At 40.4% G+C, this 27,396-nt stretch overlaps 1 long non-coding RNA gene across 1 annotated transcript in view; it reads right to left on the bottom strand.

The window, feature by feature from the left end:
• LOC131278655 (uncharacterized) overlaps positions 1-27,243 on the bottom strand; it is a 49,549-nt gene extending 22,306 nt beyond the window's left edge. The window contains exons 1-3 of the long non-coding RNA XR_009186034.1: positions 27,106-27,243; positions 4,695-4,859; positions 4,524-4,586 (exon numbers count right to left, since the gene is read on the bottom strand). This is a non-coding gene — a long non-coding RNA (uncharacterized lncRNA). The remainder of the gene's footprint in view (positions 1-4,523; positions 4,587-4,694; positions 4,860-27,105) is intronic.
• Between the last annotated feature and the right edge of the window lie 153 nt (positions 27,244-27,396).

Raw genomic sequence — 27,396 nt, 5'->3', positions numbered from 1 at the left:
ACCTACTCTATAAGGCATTAGTAAACACTTCTCTGCCATTACAGCAGGCTCAGAAGAAAGGTAAAAATCTCATTTACACCAGGCTCTATGTAAGTTTCTGTTTTAATACAGTGTTTAAAGATGCTACAGATGTGTGAAGCAACCACAAAGAAAACAGATATGCAAATTAAATAAACACACCTATTTTAAAGGTCACCCATCTGGAAATAAAGAGAAGTACAAAGAAAAACTGTTTATCCCTTTAAAATCAGAATAATCATACTTTGGCTCCTCCTGCTGTCCCTACTGGGGAACAATGAGTTAAAACAACGGATTTGGGCTCAATACCTACTTCCCAAGCACTCCAATTCTACTCTCTCAAGCTGGCCTCTCTCCTACACACACTCACTAGCACTCCACTGTCAGGGTGGATCTCAATCTCAAAGCAGGAATAACAACATAGAGGCTTATTACGACTACTCCCTTAGCATCTGCTTTTAAGTGAAAAAAAGAAGAGTGATAACATCAATGACTAGGCTGGGATCCAAAACCAATTCCTTGGAGGGGTTCACAATACTCAGAAACAACCAAGTTTGTATGTTGGCATTTAAATAGAAAATCACTACCATTTTGGGTAAAGAAAATTCAATGACCCAAGGTAAAAGGAAGGGAAGGATCCTATAATGACGGGCAATACCAAGAAGCCTCAGCAACTTTCACATCATATGCCCACATGACCTATGACTGTACAGGGCTCTGCCAGCACCCCAAACACTACGTTTGCTGGACTAAGCACCTGAGCCTGAGGGAAGGCAGCAAAGACTCAGAAACCTCCGTTTAAGCAGCATCTTTTTTTCTTCTTCTTTTTCAGGAGAATCTGTCCATTTATTAGCTGATTAGCCCAGATAGGTCCAGTAAGAAAATAGAAACCAATCTAGGTATTTCAAACAGAGGGAATTTTTTTATAATTAATGATTCTCATGCCATATAACCCATTCAAAGTGGACAATCAATGACTCTCAGTATAATCACAGAGTTGTGCTTTCATCACCACAATCAATTTTAGAACATTTTCATTGTTCCAACCATAAAAAAAAACAAAATAAAAACCCTTATCCTTATATCTTCCTAGCATTAGTATAGTATTTTTGTTACAATTAATGAAAAAATATTATATCACTATTCACTATAGTCAAAATTTTGCATTGTCTTTTTTCCCCATATACTGCCCTATTATTAACACCTTGTAATAGTGATGTACATTTGTCCTAGTTCATGAAAGAACATCCTTACATTTTTACTATTAACCACATTCATCAACAAAAGGGTTCACTATATTATACAGTCCCAAGTTTCACCTCTAGCTTGACTTCTAGTGATATACACAACTCTAAACTTCCCTTCTCAACCACAACCACATGCACAATTATACAATTCAGTGCTTTTAATTACCCTCACAATAATGTATTCCCATCACCTCTATCCCTTTTCAAAATTATTATCAACCTTATTGTAAATTCTGCACAAATTAAGCATCAGCTCCCCTTTCTTCACCCTCGTCCAACAGAGGGAATTTAAATCTTGACCTTGACTACACAAATGATGGTTCCCCACAGGGGAGGTGAGGCAACCAAGTATAAGGGCATTGGCCCAGCTGGCACCTGGAGCCCTCCACGGAAGGAGAGGAAGTGTACCAGTTGAGGTAGTAACCAGCACCACTTCTGGAGGTGTAGCACTGGACCTGGCCTAACGGAGAGCAGCCCAGACCCCAGGTGTAAGGACAGCCACATGAACAGGGCATGGCTTCATGCCAACTGCAGTAACAGGAGCAGAATGATTCAGGGTTCAGAGAAGAGGGTTCTAAAGGATTTGGAATATAACAGGGATACTCTAAGAAGTTGTGTCAGCAACTGTTGAAACGGCAACTGCCATGACAACCAGCTAGCTGCCGAATTTATGTCAATGAGTCAGAGAAAAAAGGGACCAAAACATAAGCTTGGATAATGAGTTTGAGCAGATCTATAGAAAACAGAGTCAAGACCTTGTCTATGTGAGAAACGACCCAATGATAAAATTAAGGAAAGGCTTAGGAATCAGAGGACAGCGCACTTCGGCACCAAGCTGATAATGGCTACATTCAGAATTCAGAGCAGAACTGTTAAGATCAGTTGATTGCCTGGTGAGCTCAGAAAACACTTAAGATGCAAAGGAGGTTATTGGTGAAAAGCTACCAAAGAAGCTGAGAATCACATGCAAGTTTCCTATTAGGAATTCCATACAAACTGCCTCTAACCCAACTCTGTCTTCTCTGACCTGAGAAGACAGTTGGGTCAGCTAAGGCAACTCTGACCCAGGAGTTAGGACAGACTCACTTGTAAATGGGCACGTGCTTGTGAATGTATGCACATGTATAATAAAGTCTTTTGAAGCTTGGAATTGCTGCCCAATAGTGGCTGACGGTTAAGCACTACTCCCTGGGATCTTGCATTTCTAAAAACACTATTTGCTTTTTATTTAACACTGAACCTTTTGGTGTTTTAGAATATAAAACTAGTGTCTTATTATTTTAAAAGCTTAGGAGAGAAACTAGCTATATTATTAGAAAAAGAAGATATATGCAGCTATAGTCCGTTCAAATATCAAGAGGTGTGACTTTTCAAATTCATATTTCAATCTTTATTTACATAAGGCTTTTAGAAATAGTGGGTGTAAATATTAAAACATCCAAGCCTAGGTGAAAACTTATTGAGAATAACTACAAATAATGGGAAACTGACTTTTTAAACTCAGTTTCTGAAATTTAGATGAAAAGGACAGGGAGCATTAATCAAAAAATGCTATATTCACCTATCAGCATAGCTCTTCCAGCCAGATTCCTCTCCCAGAAGCCTAACAGCGGCAAGCCTGGGGAATCACAAGGGGAACCCTAATCAAACAGGCATGTGTATAAAGAGAGTATTAGAATATTAGCCAGAATGGTCCAGCCAGGTGCTTGGGCCCAGTGTAATTTTTCTCTTTAAGCCAAGCTTGCCAGAATCCAAGCCCTTGGAGCGTTAAGAATCACTATTACATTCCCAGGGTTTGCCTCAGACAGTGGGGGATGTGGAGGCTACAGCCCATGGACATGGGACAACAACAAGGAAGGGCACTAGTGTAAGCAAAATTTAATCTAACATAATGTGGTCATATTTCTCCAAGTAGCTATCATTTATTTGCCTTCCAGGGTAGGTTTGACAACTATATGAATCAGCTTACATAAACTAAATCCAAATGGCTGGATGGATCTTTAATTTCACCATTGTTCAGAATTACACTGTAGAACACAATGTGTGGAAATTTTTCTGAAAATAGAGTACAAAAAGTTGAAAAATACATCTTCATGAGTTTTACATGAAATTTGTTTTCATGTTTGCTTAATGACTTCAGATAAGCCCAGGTTCAATGATGTGGCTATAACAGTTTTAGGTCTTTGCTTAAAAGAAAATCAGGGTACCTATCATCACAAAGCACAGTGCCTGCCATGTGTCAGTTGGGTGACTCCAAACTTTACTGACTCATGCCACTGCTTATCAAAAACAGAGAAGGGAGCAGATGGGGCTCAAGCAGTTGAGCACCTGCTTCCCACATGGGAGGTCCCAGGTTTGGTTCCCACTGCCTCCTAGAAAAAAAATGTAAAAAAACAAACAAACAGCAAGCAAAATGAATGGAAAAAACAACTCAGGGGAGCCAATGTGGCTCAGTGGTTGAGCGCCAGCTTCCTACATACAACATCCCGGGTTCAACTCCTGGCCCCCAATACCTCAAAAAACAAACAAACAAAAACAGAGCAATATATTTCTCTAAAGATCATTAGGGGCAATTTCAGAAATATTCATCCCTATCCCCACCCCAAAATTCCTGGTTTCTATGGAATTTAAATACAATTCAATTTTATTACAATATTAAAATTCCAAATTCAAATTTTAAAAATCTAAGAATAACAGAGGTTATCAAAGACATATTAACTTGTTCTTAAAGGAAGTTCAAATTTAATAATAAGGGTAGTATTATGCTAATGTACACCTTTATGATATTCTGCCCAACAAAAGAGACTGAGAATTTGGCTCTGGTAGGCTTTGACCTTTCTTTACTTTGAATTAATGATGTGAATACTGCATTTCTTCTACTGAAATCAGTGGTTTATGTGAAGTTTATGGAAATAGGGGGGAAAAGCTTAAACAGGGAAAAGGAAAAAAAAACCCTGTTCATTCTCACATGAATAATTAAGTAAGAAAGTTAGGTTGTTTTGCAAGATGATGCTGTTTTAACCAAACTAAGCAGCCCATTCCCTTCCCTAAACCCTGCTTTTTAGAAAGAGTTTTAAATGTATCTACAGTTTGCCCCTAGTAGAATGTTAAGGAGGGCATAAATCAATCTGCACTTTTTAATTTATGCTCCTCATTCCTTAGAAGCTGACTGTAGTTCTTCTTAACTTTGTTTTATGGCTCTAATATTTAGGAACCAGCCTATCTGCTATGTCACAGCAAGAAGGTGAGTGCACTCACGGACTCCCCTGCAGCACATCTTGGGCAAGGCTGGGCAGGGCTCCTTCCACTGTCCTGAGGGATCTATTTAACAAATCACACCCAAAGTTGTATCAGAACAGTGATTATTTACACTTTTTATTAAAATATTGAACTGGGTTCAGCTAAGACATGGTGAGTGGATGAACATACCCCTGTGCTTTGCTTCCCACGGACACACTCGGGACCAAGGGCAGTGGGGGGCCCTCCAGGTCGAGGCTCCAGCTCCTCAGGGATCCAGGATTCCAGGGCAAACGTGTTTACCTCGGGGCAACCAGGATCGGGGGCAGCTGCTTCTAATCTCATGCATGTTCGCTTCTGAAACATAAAAACTCACTTTAGACGGCCTCATAAAACACACAACACTCTAATTTAATTTGCTTTCTCAAAACTTGGGCTGCAAATACAGACCCCTGTGGAGCTGGAAAACTTTATATGATGTTTGAGGAGAATACTTTAAACTTTTTCTTTTCAGAATAACAACTATCAATTAAATTTAACCTCATTACTTCCAGTATTATCTGATATTTACTTAGCTTTTATAGAGTTAAAATAGTCATTTTAAACAATTTTGACTGAATCTATTATAAAAAACTATCTCCACTGTTCTATCAATATTGAAAACATACAAAACCTATAAATTGTGCTCAAGAAACTAGTTATATGCCTCAACACATTCTGCTTAAGCATCAAGTTACATACTTTCTTAACACAAAATGAATAATACACCTGTGAAAAAGTCTTTGTCTTAATGACACTAAAGGGCAAATTAATTTTATTTATTTCAAGAGTTCCACATACATTCTACACTGTTGACCTCAGGGAAAGTTAGCATTTACTTTTTACTTCCACATGAAGTAAAGATAAATTCTAAAAGTAATCTAATGTTCAGTCTCCTAAATACTGTATCTAGAGGGTGAACAATGCAATGCTTTTATTGACAAGTTGCAGAGACAGAAGGACCTTTGTAAATTGTTACCAAAACCCCACTCCTTCCCTGTTCCTGATGCCCACCTCCACAACCCTAGTGGCCTGCCCAGACCCTTCTGCTAGACAGCTCCCAGACCAGAAATGCAGGGAGAAGTGCCTCTGAAAATTGGGTGGTAAAGAGAAAAAGAAGAAAGGGAAAATTTAGGGTCCTACAAGTCAAACGAGAACTATGATATTGGAGGACACCCTGCTCCCCAACCCAATTACCAGAATAAAAGACCTGCTACAGGACCTTGACTTCGCAGTATATGCAGAAGAGGGTACCAACAGACTAAGAATCTTTAAAAAAAACAATCAAACAAGCAAACAAAACCAATACCATAAAAATGAACAAAGGAAGCTCAATGAGTTCATACAAAGCTACTGCAAGAAAAAAAAAAATCAGGAAATGAATTTTTACACCTATCAACAGAGGAAAATTCCCTCCTTTAAAACAACCAAGAACTAAAGAAAAAATGGTAATTCAACACTCCAAACAAACATAATTTTAAAAATTCAAATAAGAATTAGAGGATATGAAAAATCACCTTGAATCATTAATTTATTAATAAAAACAAAAATGGTACAAAAAAGGGGGGGGGATGAGAGTTGAATGAACTCAGGAGAAAAACAGAAGAGAGACAAAATTATTCAGCAATAATAAAAGGCAGGAATATAACAAAAACAATGAAAATGACATTTAAAAAAATGAAGGGTGAGAGAGAAAGCAATGGAAACAGAAGATAGGCAAAGAAACAGCGTTTGCATAATCAGTGTCCCTGTAGCAGTTCAGTATTATTTATGAACTCCAAAAGCAGACATTGGATTCTGTTTGTAAACTGGTCTGTTCCCCTGGGCATATTAGATTGTACGGGATTCAGAGGTTTCACTTTTACTTGATTAAATTATGATTAAGGCTTTGATTGGGCCACATCAGTAGGACCAAGGATGCAGGGACTCACAGAGAAAACTACAGGGCAGAAGAGACAGCATCTTTTGCTGCTGGAGCCCCACGAAGAAAATACACAGCAGAGGATCACAGAGGAATAGAGATGGCTCCACAAACTTAGCAGAGGCCCTGGGAAGAAAGAAGTGAGCCCTGGGGATAAAGACAAAGCTTGAAGGAACTGGGACCACAAAGCCTTAGGAGGAAGAGGGAGGCTGAACCCTCACAGAAACCAGCAGCCATCTCGCTCCAACACGTGGCAACAGACTTTGGTGAGGGAAATAACTTAGGCTTTAGGGCCTTGTGACGATAAGCTTCCACCCCAAGTAAATACACTTTCTAAAAGCCAACAGACTTCTGGTACTTTGCATCAGCACCCCTTTGGCTGATAATCCCTGAAGAAGAAAAATAAAAGCGATAGAACAAAGCTAATATTTAAAACTATAATACAAGAAAACTTTCCAGAAACAGCAAAGGACCTGAAACTTAGATTGAAAGGGTTCTCTGAGTATATGGGAAAATTAACTCAGAAAGATCAACTCTGAGGCATATCCTAGTAAAACCATGAGATTTCAGAGATAAAATTCCCAAGTCTTTCAGCATAAAGATCAGTAATTTACATGAGCAAAAGAAGTGGCCTGGAATCAGACTTTTCTAAACCAACAGATAAGGAAGGCAATAGTGGCACAATATTTTTTTAAAAGCTCAATAAAAGAAAATATGAACCAAGAATTTTAAATCCAGTCAAGCTGTACTTTCAAATATGAAAACTATACACAAGTAATTTTCATTCATTCATTCATTCATTCATTTATACCACACACCCATCCCCACCACCACCTGCACTCTCTGTCTGCTTTCCGTGTCCATTTGCTGTGCGTTCTTCTATATCTGCCTGGCTTCTCTTCTCTTCTCATCTTCTCTTTAGGAGGCACTGGGAAACGATCCCAGGACCCTCCAACGTGGGAGAGAGGTACCCAATTGTTTGCACTACCTCAGCTCCCTGGTTTGTTGTGTCTCTCACTGTCTTTCCTCTGTGTATCTTTTTTGTTGCATCATCTTCTTAGGCCAGCTCAATGTGCAAACCAGCTTGCCTTCACCAGGAGGCCCCAAAACCCAAACCTGGGAACTCCCAGTGGTAGACAGGAGCCCTTGTTTGAGCCACATGCACTTCCCAAGTAATTTTCAACAGGAAAGAATTTAGAGAATTCTACACCCATCAGTCCTTGTTGAAGAATCTATGTGAGAATAAGCTTCATCCACCCAAGTGAAGCCTGGGAAACTCTAGCAAAAGGACTTACAGTAAACATTTACAACTACTTAGATGTACATCTAAGACCACAACAAAGATGAGATGATGCCGAAAGACTAATGTGCAAATACTATATCATAAAAAGTGGGAGGTGAAGAGAAAGGGACAGAGGAAGATTCTCACTGTATAATTCATTACTACATAACAATAGGTGGGTATTAAAGATACTGGAAAAAATTGATAAATCAGACAGCAAAGGGTTAAATAATAAAACAAGGTACTAAAGACATTAAAATAGGTTTAAATAAAAAGGCAATCACTAGATGAAAAAATACAAACCTTTCAAAATAAAAAAAATACCAATAAACAGCAAATACACATCTCATAGAGAAACATAGCAAATAAAACAATACACATAATTATGAAATATTATGATAGATTAATGAGCAAACAAATCATTTGCATCAGTAAACGTGAAAGGGCTTAACTCACCTATTAAAGGAAAAAGATTTGCAATTTGGCACACAAAAAAAGATCCAATTATATGCTGTATACAAGAAAAACACCTAAAATAGTGATTCAAAAATGCTAAAATGAAAAAGGATGGACAAAGGCATATGAAGTAAATGGAAGCAAAAAGAGATCAGAGATAGACAAAGTGAGATTCACGCCCTCAGCTCTCAAAAGGACATGTTTTTAATGCTAAAAGCCACAGTTCACAATGAAGATACAATGCTTATGAATATTCACGCACCAATTGAAACAGCAACCACCTGTATGAAAGGAAAACTACAGGAGATATAGGAGACATAGCTTAGAGTAGGAGATTTAATATACCATTCTCAGAAATGGACACATCAAGTGGACAAAAACAAAGTGGGGAAGGCGAAGACCTAAAGAACATAACTGGTGAAGGTAATCTTGTGGCGATATATTGAATACTTCAACCTTGGCATGGGGAAAGACTTTCTAACTATAACTCAAATCCACAGGCAATTAAAAAAAAAAAAAACCAACAAAAAAAGACTACCTTAACAAAGCCAAAAGAGAACGGAAAAATATGGAAGAAAATATTTGCAACATATAGCACACAAAAAAGGGGATAAAAGACCAAATAATTGGGGGATCAAGGGCCTAACCCTAAAAGAAAAATGGTAAAATAACATGAACAGACAATTTACAGAAAGAGTTTAAAACATTGAAAAAAAAAGGCACTTGAACATATGAAAACATGTTCAAACTCGCTCATGCTTACAGAAATGCAAATTAAAACAATACAACGATACCATCTCTCATGGGTCACATAGGCAAAAATTAAAATGTGATGACACACACTGTTGGCATGGCTGTAAGGAAACAGACACTCTCATACATTGCTGGTGGGAATGCAAATTCTGGAGGGAAATTTAGCAGTACCTAATGAAGATATCCAACACACCTTTTAAATCAGCAATTAAACCTCTAGTAATTTACCCTGAAGATATAACTCCAGCAATGTGAAAATATATTTGCCCAAGGTTATTCTTTGCAGCGCTGTCTGAATTGCAAAATATTGGGAAAAACCTAATTGCCATACTTAGGAGAGTGGATGAATAAACATTGCACATCTGTACAGTGGGGGGCCACACAGCTGTAAAAAGGAAAAAAAGAACTCTTTGGACTGACTTGGAGTAATTACCTGGATACACTGTTAATTGGAAAAAACAGCGTAAAAGAGCATCTAGAGCATGCTACCCTTCGTGTAAGAAAAGGTATACAAGAAATCTACCTGTACCTGTGTATCTGCTCATCTGTGCAAGGAAATACAGAAAGGACGCATCAGAGACGGGTTTCCTACAGAGGTTGGGGGAGACAGGGTTGGGGGACAATGACTCTGAAGAGGGAGCAACACTTCTCTGAGTACGCTGTTTGGTACAGCTCTGGGTCTTAGAAAGGTCTCACCCACACACACAAATAAACAATAATTAAAACCAGCCAGGATGTGGTGAGGGTGGGGGTGGGAGAGCCCCAAATGGAGTACAGAATGAACCTAACTACATTACTAACGTATTACAAATGAACGTTGGCATACTGAAGGGGGTGAAGATGAAAAGAACTACCCTTAAGTAGTGCTTTGGGGGTTCTCAAAACTACCCTAAGTAATTCTGAATCGAATCCTGAGAAAACGTTGGCCAACCCAAACTGAATGACATTCTAACAAAAGAGCTGACCAATATTCATTGAAAGTGTCAAGGTCGTAAAGGACACAGAAGACTGAAGAAGTGTCACAGAATGGAAGAGATGAAGGAGACCTGAGAGCTAAATGCAATGCGCACCCTGGATTAGATCCTGGAACAGAAAAAGGTCATTGGTGGAAAAACTGGGGGATCTCAATCAGGTCTATAGTACAGTTAATTGCAATGCTAATTTCCTGGTTTGCTAACTGTCCTATGATCATATAAATTGAACGTAGGTGAAGGGCCTACGTGAATTCTCAGTATATTTTTTTTTTGCAACCTTTATGTAAATCCAAGACTATTTCAAAATTATAAAAAATGTTTAATTAAAAAAGAAAATATCATTCCTCCAGGGGTATGTGTAACACACTGCTAGAAATACTGAGTTGAGTCAAATTGCTCTCCCATATTTCAAGCCTTTGATTCTAATCTTTCCCTCCCGAGCAACTTAAAATAAAGAGATTCCCTTCAGAGGTTTGAAGCGAGCTACTCTCTTGTACTTTTAAGGCTTATTTTCTTCAAGCAAACATTCCTGGCTTGCCTCACAATTCCATTTCTGAGATGTCTCTGACTCTTCCTATGCTAGCACACCCTTGTCCAGAGTGTTTCTAAATAGCCAATATCCTTTTTAAGTAAATCACGCAGCATGCACAGCGTGTCACCTGGCCCCAGAGCATGGAACAGGCCTACTGAGGCAAGAAGGACCCCTGCATTTCCACAGCCGCCCACACTCACTTAGCTGCAAGAGCCCCGTTTCACTGGGTCCACGTGAGGACCACACGCCTCAGTGACCCCCTCAGCTCCTCTACACCAAGCAACAATTCTTCTGGTTCTGGTACTTTTAATTCTTCTTCGTTTAATTTAAATGTAGGCTTTTCTATGTATCTGCATAAATTTATCTAGATTTCATTGTAGTTTTGTAGCTTATCAAAATATATTCAATCCTTATTCTACCCTATATTGTAGTAAATATATTAATCATCTTTCCGGCTTTTGCAAACAATGTGGCCTTCTATGTGTTCCAAGTGAGTGAAGGATTTTACGGAAGAAGAAAAAACCAGGGACCTAGGCCTCTGGGTACTCAGGACCAGCTCAACTTTTATGCTGGGAAGAGGGGAGATGTGTTAAAATTGGTCTGTTGTCACCTTTCAATTATCCGGACTAAAAGGAAAACATGAAGCTATTAAATATCCCCTACCGTTTCACACACAGGTGTCCATTTTCCCTCTATCAGTAACATCATAAGCTCATAAGCAACAGTAATATTCCCTTGCTCCTTTCTGAATACAATAAGACTTACTAAAAAGGAAAGCGAAGCGGTGTGGATAAATACAAACTAGAACGTCCTTTCTGCATGAAACTGAAAACACTCTAGGACTACACGCTAAGCTATTTCCGGGGGCTCGAGTGACTTGGAACATCAAGGTCAGCACACTTCCGATGGTCCACAGGGAGGAGCTACTCAGGCGGCTGAGGGTCGGGGTCCCCAAGCACAGTGGCAGGTAAACGGGGAGCCATGCTCTGGGCCCATCCAGAGAAAGCGGAGAATGTCTGCTTGGTGGCCCTCAGCCAGCTCAGTGCCTTAAATTATTCATATTTTCTGTTATTTACTGAGGATTACTGGGAGCTGACCACATGTGATATTGATCTGTGCATTTACTTGGCAAATAGTCCAGTTACCATGGATTGCCCTGGACCAAAGAAAAATGAATGCTGCCGTGCATTTAAGTCTGGGGCTGCTCAGTGAAATGGCTCAGTCTCCCTTTCTCCCTTCCAGAGAGGTTCTGTCAGCCTTCATAATAGCAGATGAAGATTTACCACCAAACTAAAAAGACACTTGGCACTATATAAACAAAATTAAAATCCAGAGTATACACAAAGACCCCATTACTTAACAGTAATTGAAGAAGATCAATCAAATGGCAACCTCACTAGAGAACAGCTCAAACAGGAACACAGTTGAGAAGAAGACATTTGATAAGATGCATAAATTAAAATATAAAATATAGAGCACGTTGCCTCAACGACAGAAACTGAAAAGGTTGGTGCGGGTCTTGGAAAGACAAGCTGCCCTCCCTGAGGAGGGCGATGGCCCCTCTGTTAGATGGACTTTTCCCTTTATTGAAAGTGAAGGGACACGAGAGTCAGCTTAACAAGCAAAGCAGATGGTTGGGATGGAGGGCTGAAGGCTTAACACGCTGCCATAAAGCAAATTCAAAGCCTCAGCTTCCGTGATGAGGCGGCCTTGGAGAAGTGGCACCGGCAGCCTGCTCACCACGCACCTGAGCACACGTCAGGTGAGCCACGTGAACAGGCAGCACCAGCGCACACAGTGCGCGCTGGGAAGGGAGGTCTGAGCCCCCGTGCCGGCTCTGCTGCCACCACAGCCGGGAATCCACTTCGCCACCCTCCACCCGCTTGGAGAGAAGGTGGAGAAAAAGCAAAAAAGACGAACTTCTCGAACTCTTCAACCCCAAAGCATAATCTAATCTCTTGATTCAAGAAATTGAGATTAATACGAGCAAAATAGTGGCACATTCTGAACATTTAACCACCAGAAATAAGAGTCTAGCATTTATACTATAAAGTAGAATACCAATGTAAATCACTAGAACTCAGTAAAATGCAATTAGTGGCAAATCCATAATAAAATAATCTAATCTTTCTCTTATTTGGAAGGCATTTTGACCATTTTTATTGACTAATGATCTTTATCCTGAACGTTGATTGTATTATAAATATGTGATGGTGGCGAACTGAGTTGTAGTTATCAGAAATAGTTTGCTAAGTGAGGCGTTTTTTTTCCTTTAGTTTGGTTTAGGTTCAGTTCTACTACACTATAGAGGTTTACTTTTGCTGGAGTAGAGAGCCAGACAAATTTAGAAGAGTGACTGCTGGATGGAGTACCATCAGTGAGGCCCTGTGGACTGCTATTTAGAAAGAAAGCATGGTTTCCATTCAGCAGATACCTTTCCGATGGCATTTTCATTTGGAAAATGACCTTGCACCCTTGTGAAGTTTGCTCTCTATAGCATAGTGATAGTTGGTACAGCGTCAACTAGAGAAAGAGGCAGAAGTTAGAATTCCTAAATTCAACTTCTGTATTATTTAGGGCCTATTTGACGTTCACATCAATGTCAACATCTTGCCTGTGGTAGGGGACAGTCCTAGCATGGCCCGCTGCCCTTCCCTGGGACCCACAAGGGCATGCTGTGCTGGAACAGATGGGTCAGGTTGGCAAGATAAAACCTAATTCCCCAGCAGATAAGGGGACTGATGGGACCTATCCCTAGTGTCCTGAGCATATGGAAATATTCAGAGGGACAATATGATTCATTTGGGCATGTTTTATGGCATCCAGCTCACACCCTGGTAGTATATCCATCCATGGTGCAGACACAGCCAGGCTCTTCCCCACTCACAAACACACGAGCGCACGCACACACACACAGAGGAGTGCCCGCCTGGAATATCTCCCCACGAGGGTTGGGGACCGGCTGGCTAGGTTGAGACCGGCTGGCTAGGGGAATCAACACCCACTAGTGAAGCTGACTTTGCTCTTTCTCTTCTCTATGTCAAAGAAACACTGTTCCATTCAGCGAGGTGTGAGTCGTGCTTCTCTTGGGAGCCCCGACACCCGTAAACCGTGGGGTGGGTTGCCCCCCTAGGCCTGAGTTCCCAGTGGCAGGCATTATGACACTTCTGCCACCCTCCACATGGTGAGTCTTCACCCCTAGAGGTGGACACAGGTCCCTCTCTTTCTGACCAAGTGTTGCTCCTCTGTGACAACACTGTTGGTCAAAAGTAAATGGTCAGCTGTGCCCATTTATTTAGACTCCTCCACTTAGTATGCATGAGCTTTCTGTCCATACTGCTGACTAAGTCTAGCTTGGCAAAGAAAAGGAACTGCGGAGGAGACAAGCAGGTGAGAGTCCCAATTCGATGTGAGAAGAGTTAATCTAGAGGAAGATACCAGAGAACAGAAGAGAAAAACCACTCTTCTAGCTCGAAAAAAACAGATAAATGCACACAGTGGACCAGATGCAGATGAATTTTAGGCTTGGAAGCATTATCAAATATACGCCATACCTAACTTCTACATAAAAATTAAGGCTCTTAAAGAAAGCAATACTGTAAATTTACTTACAAAAGGTAGAAACTAATAAATGTCCCTTGTAGTAATAACAACTGCAGTTTAGAATGCTTCCATATTTGTTATTTCAAGTGAGTCTCATAACAATCCTACAACATAGGATAGGCAGGGAGTTTGGTTCCTATTTTATAGATGAGGAAAATGAAGTCCCAAAACCTTCACCAACTTGCCTGAGGTCTGGATATCTGAAATGACACAGGTGATTCTTTTGTGTGTTTTAAATCTAGTTGGAGAGGGGGGACTGAAAAATAAAATGAAAGGAGCTGTATAAGCAATATATGAAAAAAAATATTTCCCGATGTAAAAATGTACTATACAGCAGGGAAAACATAAAAAGATTGAGAGGTGAGGCATTTTCTTGTTTGTCTTTTATAATTATTAATGAAATAATGAAGATGTTCTAATAATGATTTAAGTGATGAAGCACAACTATGTGATTATACCAAATACCAGTGATTGTACACTTTGGATGAACTGTATGCTTTATTAATATGTATCAATAAAATTGATGTAAATGTACTATAAAAGCCACACCACTCCAAGATGATTGGTACTGGCACAAAAATAGATATTTAGAGCAATGGAATAGAATTGAGAGTCTAGAAATAAACTCTTAGATTTATGGTCAATTGATTTTCACCAAGAGTACCAAAACAATCCAGTGGAGAAAGAACAGCTTTTATAAGAAATGGTTCTGTGACAATTGAATATCCACATAGAAAAAGGATGGACTTAGACTCCTATCATAAACCACATACAAAAATTAGCTCAAAATGGGTCACACACTAACTGTAAGAGCTAAAACTATAAAAATCTTTAGAAGAAAACAGGAGAAAAATCTTTGTTACCTCAGATTAGGCAAAATTTTCTTAGATACAACACCAAAAAAAAAAATCCAAAAAAATGATAAACTGGATGCTACCAATATTCAAAGCTTGTGCTTCAAAAGACACCATTAATAAAGTAAAAAGAAAAGCTACATTTTTTGAGAAAATATTTACACCTCACATATATGATAAAGGACTAGTATCCAGAATATATAAAGAATCCTTACAACTCAATTAAAAAAAAAACAAATAATTTTTAAATGGGCAAAGGGTATGAAAAGGCAATTCTCCAAAGAAAATATACAAATGGCCAAGAAGCACATGAAAAGATGCTCAACATCACTAGTTACTACAGAAATGCAAATTAAAACCACAGTGAGATACTACTTTACATGCATGCGAAGGGCTACTATCAAAAGACAATAACAATTGTTGGCAAGGATGAGGACAAAGTAGAATCCTCTTAAAGCTGGTGGTAAAGTAAAATGGTGCTACCACTTTGGAAAGTTTCAGAAAAAGTTGAACATAAATTTACTATATGAACCAGCAATACTAATCCTAGGTTAGGTATCTTTCTAAGAAAAATGAATACGAATGTCTACATAATGACTTAGTGTGGCCACCCCTCGGGCTGAAGTGTGGTTTGCTGACCTGGAGGGGGGGCGGCGGCCGCGGTAGGCCTATTCCAAAACGCTGCCCCCATAATAGGGTGGCTGGTCGGGCCCACCGCCACCCCTGAAGGGAGCTCGGCATGGGCGCAGAGTGCCCTCGGGTCTCCCCTTCTCGGCAGCCATGCTTCCGCGGCCGCCCCTCCTCCCGGATGGCGCCACACGATGCCTTGTGGGGCGGCACCCTTCTTCTTCTTTCTCCCTGCGCAGGCGCAGGGCGGAAAATTCCAGTCTGCCCTTCCCCCCTCCCCCGACAGCAGCAACAGCCAGGCGTGGGCGGGAAACTCAAGTCTGCCCTCTATCCCAGCAACAGCAGCCACCAATCCCTAAACCCTGCCACTTCCCCCAGCAACAGCGACAGCCAATCCCTAACCACCACCCCTCCCCCTTCCAGTACCTCCCACTGACCTTTCTCCAGCAACCAATCAGAACAGGGCGTGGCTTCAACCAATCAGCCTTCCCCAGCCCCTATAAAACTGTTGCCTCTCCCTCAATAAAGTTGGACTTGCGTGTTTACCTTGTCTCCGCGGTAGTTCTTCTGCCGTGCGCCCTCCAGTCCTGAGAGCCCCCGACAAGGGCCTGGCCTCCCTTGTCCCCAGTTCGTCGCCTGCTTCTCCGGGCGACCCCCTCGTCGCCGGCTTCGCCGGGCGACCCTGTCAGCCAAACCGCGCAACCCCTGTGAGACCGACCCCTTGTCTGCTGCCGGACCGACCCCTCGTCCCAAGCGGGACCGACCCCTCGTCCGCAGCCAGACCCCACCTCTACCGACCGAGCAAACCGTCGCAACTTAGATGTGAATTTTCTGAATGTTTAGCTTTATTCATGTGGCAATAAAAAAAGAAATAGACTTAAAGTCCACAGACTTGTGAATAATAAGCAAAACATGGTATAGCCATATGATGGAATATTACTTAGCAATAAAAAGGAACAAGCTACTAATATATGCATTAACATGGATAAACCTTAAAAACATTATGCTAAATGAGAGAAGCCAGATGCAAAAGACCACCTATGCATGATTCTATTTATATGAAATTTCCAAAAAAGGAAAATCCATAGAGACACAAAGTAGATTTGTGGTTGCTTGGTGCTGGGGGTGGAAATGGGGATTGACTACAAATGGTCACAAGAGCTCATTTTTATCTGAAATGTTCTAAAATTGGACAGTGATGATGACTGTACAACTATGTAAATTTACTAAGAATCACTGAATTGTACACTGAAAAATTTAAAACCTAAACAATGTGTTTGGATGTTAAGTGCAAAATGGAAATCTAAAAGAGAAGAGCACAGTGATGGAAATGAAGGGTAGGAAAATGACACAATGATGAAGTTTTCCCAAAGTGGACAAAGGCTTCCCTAAAAAAAAGATTCTTTAAAAATATCAATGATTTTCAGGCATTAGTGTAACTCTCCTTCATTTTTTCCCAGTTTAACAAACACTACCTTTACATGTCAATTGAACAAAAAGTATTTGCTGAATAACTACCAATTGCTTTGCACATTTCTCGGTACTCGATAACTAAAAAGTACAAGTCAAGCCACAGTCCTTCCAGAGTTACTGCTAAACATAAAAGATATCTGTAAGTAATATGTCCAACCAAGGAAAAATACTTCCTTGCTGACCCTAACCTCATTTTGACTTTTCTGTGTCATATAATATGTAAAGAAATTTACCAAAAACCAGAAATGGTTGAGGCCATGTGCAGCTGTTGGGGTGAACATCTGTGTTAGAGCTGTAACCAAAAAACTATTACTGATAAATTTCCATCATCTAGATGGGAGAATGCCTGAATACACTTAAACTGAGTGGAAGAGATGATATGAAGCAGCACAACAAAGTTATTTCTAAAATTAAAAATGGGTAAGAGAATTAAATAACTTATTTCTTGAGGAGAGGGTTATAATTATTTAGAATGAAAAGAATGACCAAAGAAAGGCAAAATAAAAGGGTTTTGTCAGGGGTCCATATCATCAGCTACTATTCATTAGGTTCTCACAGTGGGGATTGCACTCAGCAGATGAGCTATAAAACCTACATCCAACGGGGTGAGACAAGCAAATTTAACTCTGAATCTTCTTTCTTTATAAGTTAGACCCCTTAGGGTTAGTTGGATGGAGTTAAAGCCATCAATATATTTAAGTGGTTTTGCTGAAAAGGACTACTAGCTTTACCAGATAATTTTTCAAGTGTTAGCACTGTTAGTTCTAAAAGTACCCAGAGAGTAGAGTGGATTTAAAATATCCTCAGGCCCCTATATTTGGAGCAGCTATTCATTATATCAAGAATTGGTAAAAAATGGCAGAGAACTTAAAAATTTACTCACATCTAAGTATCTGTAGTTGGATCAAAAAACATTCCAAAATATCACAGCTGAAAATTATTTGCTTTTTAAAGGTTCAAGCTTCTATATGACCATGTGTGGGTATAAAGGAAAGGAAAAGCATGAAGCCAAAAGAAGGTGTGCCAGATTGCTAGCAAATCTGCAGAAGAATCCACAGAGGTAAGAAGACAGCAGAGTTATACAAGGTCACCCTTATGTCTGACAAACTAAACTCTAAGCAGAAAATATTCACAGTTAGTGGTTTTAGTTATCAGGGAATTTGCTGCTACTATGTACAACCTCCATGAGCTTTTTTCTAGGACAATTTAAAAAATATATAGTAGAAGGCATTTAGAATTAATATTCTGGACGTTTTTAGAGGTTCCGTCAAACATAACTTCATTGGTTTTACGTGTGTGTGTTTCAACTTCTTTCTAAACTTGCATCGCACTGTATATCCAACTTCCTCTTTGGCCCAAGTTTGAGCAACAGGGGTCATATTTACCCTTCTGCAAGAAACAACCAAAAAATGGACAAATGTAGAAAATAATGGACACCAAGCCTTTGGGATCCACTGTCAACCATTAAGCAACAAAGGACCACGACCCGTAAGATAGGGACACAAATAAGGTGAGCCCTGCAACTGCCTTACCTTACTGTCTTGAGAGTTTTAGGCTGTGCCACAGAGAGGTGGAACCCAGGAAGAGCCTTGTGAACTCCCTGAGCTGAGAGATGGAGCTGAGATTATGGGGAAACCAAGGTGGTAAAGTTCACAGAGCAGAGTACTGGAGAAAAGAGAGGAGCACAGGAAGAAAAACAAAGATCTGAACGTACCAGTCAGATCAGTACAGGGTGAAGAAACCACCCAAGACCATGGAAAGAACAACCCAAAAGGATTAGAAGTAACAGAGCTTGGTAATCACACCAAGGAACAGTGCCTGATCCTAACAGCAAAACTATAAAGCCTCATGATGCATGGGGTAGGGGACAGAATAAACAGAAGGGTCTTGGTTCGGCAATAGAGAAACATTAGTGCTAGACTGGGGACTTCTGTGGTGCCAAATAATGAATCTTGAAACCAAGACCAACACAGGCTCAAACTGTTCCCAACTAATTTAACTGTGCCCCAAAATAAAGTTCAAGAATATTCATAGGAATCCAAAAATATCCAGCATCCAGTAAGGTAAAATTCACAATGCCTGGCATCCAATCAAAAATTACTAGGTATGCTAAGAAGCAGAAAAGCATAATCCACAATGAGAAAAATCAACCAGCTGAAACTGATTCAGAACAGAAAGAGATGTTGTAATTAGCAGAAAAAAAAACAATGAAATAGTTATAACTATTCAAATGTTCAAAATGTTAGACATGGGTAATAAAAAAATTATGTCAAGAGTTGAAAACTACAATGTTTGAGATGAAAACTGCACTGTGTGAAATTAATGAAAAATTAGACATTTCAAAAGACAAGATTAGTGAACTTGAGCAATAGAAGCAATCAAGAGATTAAAAAAATTAAAAAAAGAAAAAGAAAAAAAAAGAACAGAGAAGCAGTAAGTGGTAGAACAGTTTCAGCAGCTTAATAGATGTATAATTGCAGTTCTTGGGGTGGGAGGAGGGGGAAGGAGTGAGGAGAAAATACCTGCAGATACAGTAGCTGAAAATTTTCCAAATTTTTATGATAACTATATGGCTATATGATAACTATAGCCAGAGAGAAAAGACACATTACATGTTGAAGAACAAAGAGAAGGATGGAAGCAGATTTCGAATGGAAATAATACAAGCAAGAAGACATCTTTAAAGTACTGAAAGAAAAAGCAGGCAATTTAGAATTCCATACTCAGCAAAAGTATTTTTTTTAAAGAGAGAGTGAAATAAAGGCTTTTTCAGACATACAAAAATGGACAAAATTTATCACCAGCAGACCTGTACTACAAGAAATGTTAAGCAAAATCCTTCAAACAAACAAAGAGGTTGCACACAGAAATACGCATCTAGACAAAAGAATGACTAAAATCAGAAACGATAACTATGTGGGTAAATATACATGGTTTTTTTTTCTTATTACTGAAATTTCTTTAAAAGATAATTGGCTGTTTAAACAAAAATATGAATGTAGTGTGGGGCTGACAGCATATATAAAATAAAATGTAGGGCAAAAACAGAACAAAAAGTCAGAAGAAGAAAAATGGAAGTGTACTATTTTAAGGTTTCATAGTGTATGTATGGTAAGTAAATATTACCTGAAAGTAAAGATACATATATTGAAGATGAACACTCTAAATCTTAAAGCAAATAAAGAGTTATGGCTAAAAAACTAACAAAGGAAATAATATGGAATCACTAGAAAAAATTCCACTAATCCAAGGAAGGGAGAAAAAGCAGAAAAATTAAAATAACATAAAGGACAAATAGAAAAATAAAATAGCAAGATGATAGATTTAAACACAATAATATCAATCATCACATTAAATGCATATAGACTAAACACCTCAATAAAAAGGCAGAGATTGTCATAATTAATAAAACAAAAACAAAAACAAAAAAAACATGTCCTGACTATAGTTCACCTACAAGAAACATTTTAAATAGATAGTATTTGGGAGGTTATGTTTATGCAGGATCTCACTGACTACCACAGTCAATGGTGCCTCAAACACTGGGGCTCCTAAGGGCTCAGGAATTCCACACCCCGTCAGCGGCCTTACTCTGGAATTTATGCTCCCTAGGGTAACAGACTTACTTACAGTTTCCCTACACATGGCTCTTCTGCCTCTTTTATTTGAACCTGTAATTTGCACTATACTTGTTAAATATATGTCCTAGAGGCTTAAATCTCTGGTCCATTCATATGCCAGTTGAGCCCTGAATCTCAACAGAGCTGCAACACCTACTCTCCAGTTCAATGGACTCACCCAGGACAACTAACAAGGAGATGATGATGGACAACACCCATCCCAAGAAACAGAGTGTCTGCATTTGCAAGCAAGATAGTTCCATTCATCTGCTCCATGGGACCTAAGCCTCCTCTCAATTAGAAACAGAGTGGGCATCACCACGCCCACACCCTCAAGACTGAGGAATGAACAATGACTAAAATAGACTTACTATTATTCTATTATAGACATTATTATTCTAGCAATGGAAGAACGTTTATCATTGATATAAAGTCAGTGGCCACTAGAGGCACTGAGGGAAGGGAGAGGGAAGAACAGGTGTAATATGCAGGCATTTCCAAAGCAAAGGAATTGTCCTACATGACACTGCAATGACAGATACAGGCCATTATATATTTAGTTATAACCTACAACACTGTGAGGAACAGAGTGTAAACTATAAGGCAAACTATAGTCCTGGGTAGTAGCAATCCTTCAATATGTGTTCATCAATTGTAACAAATGCCTCACACTAATGAAGGATGTTGTTAATGTGGGAAAATGGGGGGGAGAGGTGGCATATGGGAATATCCTATATTTTTATGTAATCTAACTTTTCTTTAAAAATTAAAAATAAACATAAAGCTATAAATAAGTTGAAAGTAAACATATGCCATGCTAACATTATTCAAAAGAAAGCTGGAGAGGCAGTATGAATATATCAGACAAAGTAGATTTCAGAGCAAAGATTATTATCTCAGATTTTTTGAAAAATTAATTTCATAATGATAAACAGAACAACTCATCAAGAGGAGATAAAATTCCTAAATGGTTATACACCTAAGAACAGAGCTTCAAAATACATGAAGCAAAAACTGACAGAACTGCAAGGAGAAACAGACAAATACACTATTATAATCAGAGACTTCTAAACCCTGTCACGAAACCTGATAAAACACAAAAAAGGAAATCAAAAGGATATAGAAGTTTACACACACACACAAAAACATCAAAAACCATAATTTAATTGACATTTACAGAACACTTTACCCAACAAAAGCAGAACATCTATTTAACAAGATCAACCATATTGTAAGCCATAAAAGAAGTCTCAGTAAATTTTAAAGGATTCAAATCAAACAAAGCATGTTTTCTGACCACAATGGAATTATGTTACAAGTAAACAACAGAAAGTTCTCTAATGAAATGACATACTTCTAAATAACAAAACAGATTAAAGAAGAAATTATATAGAAGAAAAATTATAAAGTATTTTGAACTGAATAAACATTAAAACAAAAAATCAAAACAGGGAAGCTGATGTGGCTCAAGCAATTGGGCTCCCATCTACCATATAGAAAGTCCAGGGTTTGATACCCAGGGCCTCCTGGTGCAGGCAAGCTGGCCCACAGAGTATTGCCCTGCACAGGAGTACTGGCCCACGCAAAGAGCTGGTGCAGTAAGAGGATGCAACAAAAAGAGACACAGAGGAGAGATTATAAGAGACGCAGCAGATCAGGGAGCTGAGGTGGCGCAAGAGAATGACTGCCTCTCTCCCACTCCAGAAGGTCCCAGGACTGGTTCCCAGGGCTGCCTAATGAGAATACAAGCAGACACAGAAGAACACACAGAGAATGGACACACAGAGCAGACAATGGGGCGGGGGAGGGGTATGTGTGGGAAAGAAAATCTTAAAAAAAAAAAAATCAAAACAAATCATACAGGGAAGCAGATGTGGCTCAAATGATTGGGCTCCCGTCTACCATATGGGAAGTCCAGGGTTCAATTACCAGGGCCTCCTGGTGAAGGGAAGCTGGACAGAGTGCTGGCCCACAAAGCGAGCTGGCCCAAAAGGAGTGCGGGCACACAAAGGAGTACTGGTCCATGTGGCAGGCTGGCCCGAGCAGAGAGCTGGCGCAAGATGATGCAACAAAAAGAGACACAGAGGAGAGACAATAAGAGACACAGGAGACCAGGGATCTGAGGTGGTACAACAGATTGAGCACCTCTCTCCCAGTCTGGAATGTCCCAGAATTGGTTCCCGGTGCCACCTAAAGAGAAGACAAACAGACACAGAAGAACTCACAGTGAATGGACACAGAGAGCAGATGGGGGGAGTGGGGGGAGAGGGAATAAATAAATCTTTTTTAAAAATCATACAGAAGTTTATATTAACACCACAATTTGGGGAAAATTTATAGCACTAAGTACCTATTTCAGAAAGATGAAAGAAAGGTCTCAAAACAATGACCTACCTCAAGAGGGAAAAAAGAGAGCAAGTGAAGCAAAAGAAAGAAAGGAAATAATAAAGATCAGAGTGAAAACCAATAAAACAGTGAATAGAAAAGCAATAGAAAAAATTCCGGAAAAATACCCCATGTTCATGATCAGATAACTTAATATTGCTAAGACAGCAATATACCCCAAATTACTTTACAGATTCAACACAAGCTCCAACAAAATCCCAGTGGACTTCTTTGCAGAAATTATTAAGCCAATCCTAAAATTCATATGGCAATTCAAGGAATTCAGAATAGGCAAAATAATCTTGGAAAGGGACAAAGTCGCAAGACTCAAATTTCCAGATTTCAAAACCTACTACAAGGCTACAATAATCATGACAGTGTGCAGTTACTGGTATAAGGACAGACATACAGATCAATGGAAAAGAAATGAGTCTAGAAACAAAACTTCATGTTTATGGTCAGTTGATTTTTTTTTTTTTTAGGTACGAGGGCCAGGGATAGAACCCAGAAACTCGTATATGGGAAGCTGATATTCAATCACTGAGCCACACTGGCTTCCCCAAGTTAGTTTTTTCATTTGTTTGCTTGTTGTTTGTTTTCTTGGTTTTAGAAGGCACTGGGGACCGAACCTAGGACCACTCAACTGGGAAGCACACATTCAACCGTTTGAGCTACATCTGCTCCCCTCAACTGATTTTTAACAAGGGTGTCAGAGCAATTAAATGGGAGAAAAGAACAGTCTTTTCAACAAACGATGCTGGGACAATTGGATAGCCACATACAAAAGAATGGTGTTATATCCCTACCTCACATCATATACAAATATTAACTCAAAATGGATCAGAGACCTAACTAAATGCTGAAATGATAGAACTCATGGAAGAGAACATATGACCTTGGATTTGGTTATAGACTCTTAGCTATGACACCAAAAGCATATATAAAACAAAAATTAGACATCATCAAAGTTTAAAAAATTGTGTGTCAAAGGACACCATCAGAAAGTCCTACAACTCAACAACAGAAAGACAACCCAATTTAAAAATGAGCAAAAGACTTGACTAGACATTTCTCCAAAGAATATAATACAAATGGTCAATAAACATATGAAAGATGCTCAACATCATCAGTCATTAGGAAAATGTAAGTCAAAACCACAATAAGATACTATTTCACACTCATTAGGATGGCTACATTGAAAAAGACAAATAATAACAAGTGTTGATGAAGCTGTAGAAAAAGCAGAAGTCTCTGCTGGTGGGAATGTAAACTGGTATGGTTGCTTTGGAAAACAGTCTGGCAGTTAAATATACAGTTACTATATGACCCAGCAATTCCATCTTTAGGTATCTAAATGAAAACACAAGAAGCTTTATTTATAATGACCAAAAAACCCAAATGGTACTTTTATCTGTACAATTTACTGTATGCCAATTATATTTCAATAATGGCATTAAAAAATAGAAGAGTTTCTTTTGGGGTGATGAAAAAGTTTTGGTAATAGATGGAGATGATACAGCACAACAATAGAGATGTAAATAATACCAATGAATTGTAAACTTGAAAATGGTTAAATTGCAAATTTTGTGAGATATATATACAATCACAGTAAAAAATCAATAAGAAAAACATAAACGGAAAATCTGTAATATCCACTAAATTAATGTATCATTATATTCAATTTCTAAAAGAGATAAACTACGGCAAGAAATTACAAAAGTAGATATGGCCAGTAATCCCTAGGATTAGAAGGATGGAAAAAACAATCACAGATCAACCCAGGTGAAACGATAAAAGATATTAACTAGGTTTCCAAGCCAAATCATCTCACTGTTGCTTCGTCCAGAGAACTTGCTCTTTCGAGAGTTATTTGGGGAGGAAAATCTTGGCAGAGATGAATGGCTGAGTGGACATGAAATTTTAGGTGTTCTGGGCAGTTTTATTTTGAAGCACATGAGTGTGCCAAGTGTGTTGTAGGCAGGGTTTTTTGTGAAAACAGCCTGGCACTGGATTCCATAAGTTGGAGAGTAAATCTAAGCAAAGCCTTCACTGTTTTTCTTATTCATCACTTGAACTGTTCTTGCAATACAGTGCGTGCTTAAAAAAAAAAAGGTCTGCCCAATGGAAGTGATAAATGCTACCGACATGTAACTGCCATGTGTGTCACCACACTAGCTAAGCTTATGGCAAAGAAACTGACAGTGACTATGACACCCAGCATTTCAGAAGCTGCTCTTGAGTCTGGCTTTGCATTAGCTCCTGTGCAGCTGTATTTCCTATCTCCACTGGCAGTTCTAATGCATAGGCAGAAGGTGAAGCCACTAGGCTGTGAAGAGAGACAGGACACTTCCCAAACAACACTATCACATTGCAGGGGAGAGGGAACAGAAGTGGGACAACAGAAAACTTAGGACAGAAACTTGGATACTTTATTGAGCTCAATCTGGTTTATTAGATCAAAGACCAGGACAATACAATAAACAAGAACTTTATCAAATTAAGAGGCAATACACACCACAGCAATAAGAAACCCAACTCATTATTCTTTGGTAACAGTCAGGAAGTATTGCAGCCTCAAATTTGGCACTTCATTTCAGCAATTCCAATCTGAAAGATCATTCAAGGTTTCTTCCATTAAGCCTTCCTGTTCTCTCTGATCAATAATGACCTCTGGCTCCCCGTCCCTGACAGCCCATCACACCATAGTTTTATCATTTTATGATAGCCAATTTAGGACGTCATTGTGGAGCTTCACATTTTAGTTCCACAAGGCCAACGTGGCAGGCTCTAGAGTCAGGCACCTGGGGCTTAACACCCACTGTCACCACTTCCTAGCTTTACCTCAGTACCTCTCTACCTCCGTTTCTGTGCTTGTAGCGTAAGAGTAGTAACTGGCTGCTGTGAAACTCAAACAAATCCACTCAAAGCACTTAAAATAGTGCCTGACGCATAGTACTCACTCACTGATTAGCAGTGCCTGCCTCATCTCTGCTAAATGTCTCAAGGACAAATACAACTCAGCCAGTGGGCCTAACTGGAAATCTTCATTTTCTCCCAAACACTGGTTCATCCTGTTTGAGCCATGGTAGTTTGAGGTCTCTTTGTGACAGACAGTTTAGCCCATGCCCTACTAACATAAAAATTGGTGCCTGAAAGTGGGGTCCTGCTGTGACAATAACATATATGGCCCTGGCTTAGTGGTCAGGCTGTGGTGGTGGGGAAACAGATGTGGCTGGGTAGAAAGCTGGTAACTCCTGTTACTCTGTATGGAATACGTGAAAAAGTCAAGTCGCCAGCAATAACTGAAAAGACATATTCTGTGTTTATCAAGTTTGGAGCTTTTGAAGAAAGAGAAAAATATTCAAGTGTTGGGTATGTCAGCTGATGCTTACTATTCTTAGCCAGGAACCACCAAATAAATGACATCAAGTAACAACTGGCCTTTTTGTCAGCAGAGGTGTTAGAGAACACAGCTCTGCTCAAAGAGGCGAAGCTCTTCTCTGCCTTCTAGACTGTTCTCCCTCTGGTCGGGCCTTACCCTGGTCAACATTCCTGTTTCAAGCCGGGCTTGCCCCCCCCCCCCCCCCCCCGATTCGGTGCCCTAGGGTCGTCTCGTCTCCTCCCTGTCCGCTGTGGCACTCGGCACAAGTCTCAGTGGCTCGCCCACTCCGGGCCCGTTTGCTGACCTCTGGGCATGCGCTCCAACGTGCCCGACCCCAACACCTGGCCCAGCGCGCGCGCGTGGTCGACGCCGAGCAGGTGTCCCTAAGACAGTGATCAAGAACGGCAAGGAGCAGAAAGCTGGAGACGACCTAGGCTCGGACGTCCCAGTTCGTGCACGGCGCCTACTTCGGGGAGCGGACTCGGGGACCTCACCCGGGTCGGGACCAGAAGGGGCCCGGCTTCAGGACCTCTGCGCAGGCGCACGCGAAAGGGGAGGGCGGGGCGGAGCCTCGCGGGCGGCGCGCGGGCAGTTCCGGCCGGGTCTCCGCAGAGGCAGGGCCGGGCCAGGAGACGAAGCTCAGCGAGGCCCGCCCACCGGCTCCCGCCTTCCCGTTCGTAACACCAGGGGTTGGGGGCTCACCACGTCCCCCAGATTCTGCAGCTCCTCCGCCCTCCGCCGTCGCCAGCGGCCCAACGCCAGGGTGTCCATACGACCTCAAGCCCGCCGCCACCCCGCGCGCTTCCCGGCTCCGGCGGCGCGCCCCGCCCTCGACGGCCCGGCCACACCCCGCCCCCGACGGCCCCGCCCCTCCGCCCTGCGCCCAACCTGCCTGACCCTTACGCTCTGCTCCCCCCATGCGGCTCGGCCCCGCCCCCGCCGTGCGGCCCTGCGCCTTGGGCCGGTCAGCCGCGGCCGCTTCCACGCCCCTTT

The sequence above is a fragment of the Dasypus novemcinctus genome, chromosome 6 (assembly GCF_030445035.2).
Source record: "Dasypus novemcinctus isolate mDasNov1 chromosome 6, mDasNov1.1.hap2, whole genome shotgun sequence".
NCBI classification, from domain to species: Eukaryota; Metazoa; Chordata; class Mammalia; order Cingulata; family Dasypodidae; genus Dasypus; species Dasypus novemcinctus.
Note: the sequence above shows the minus strand (reverse complement) of the source record. Positions and strands in the feature narration are given on the sequence as shown.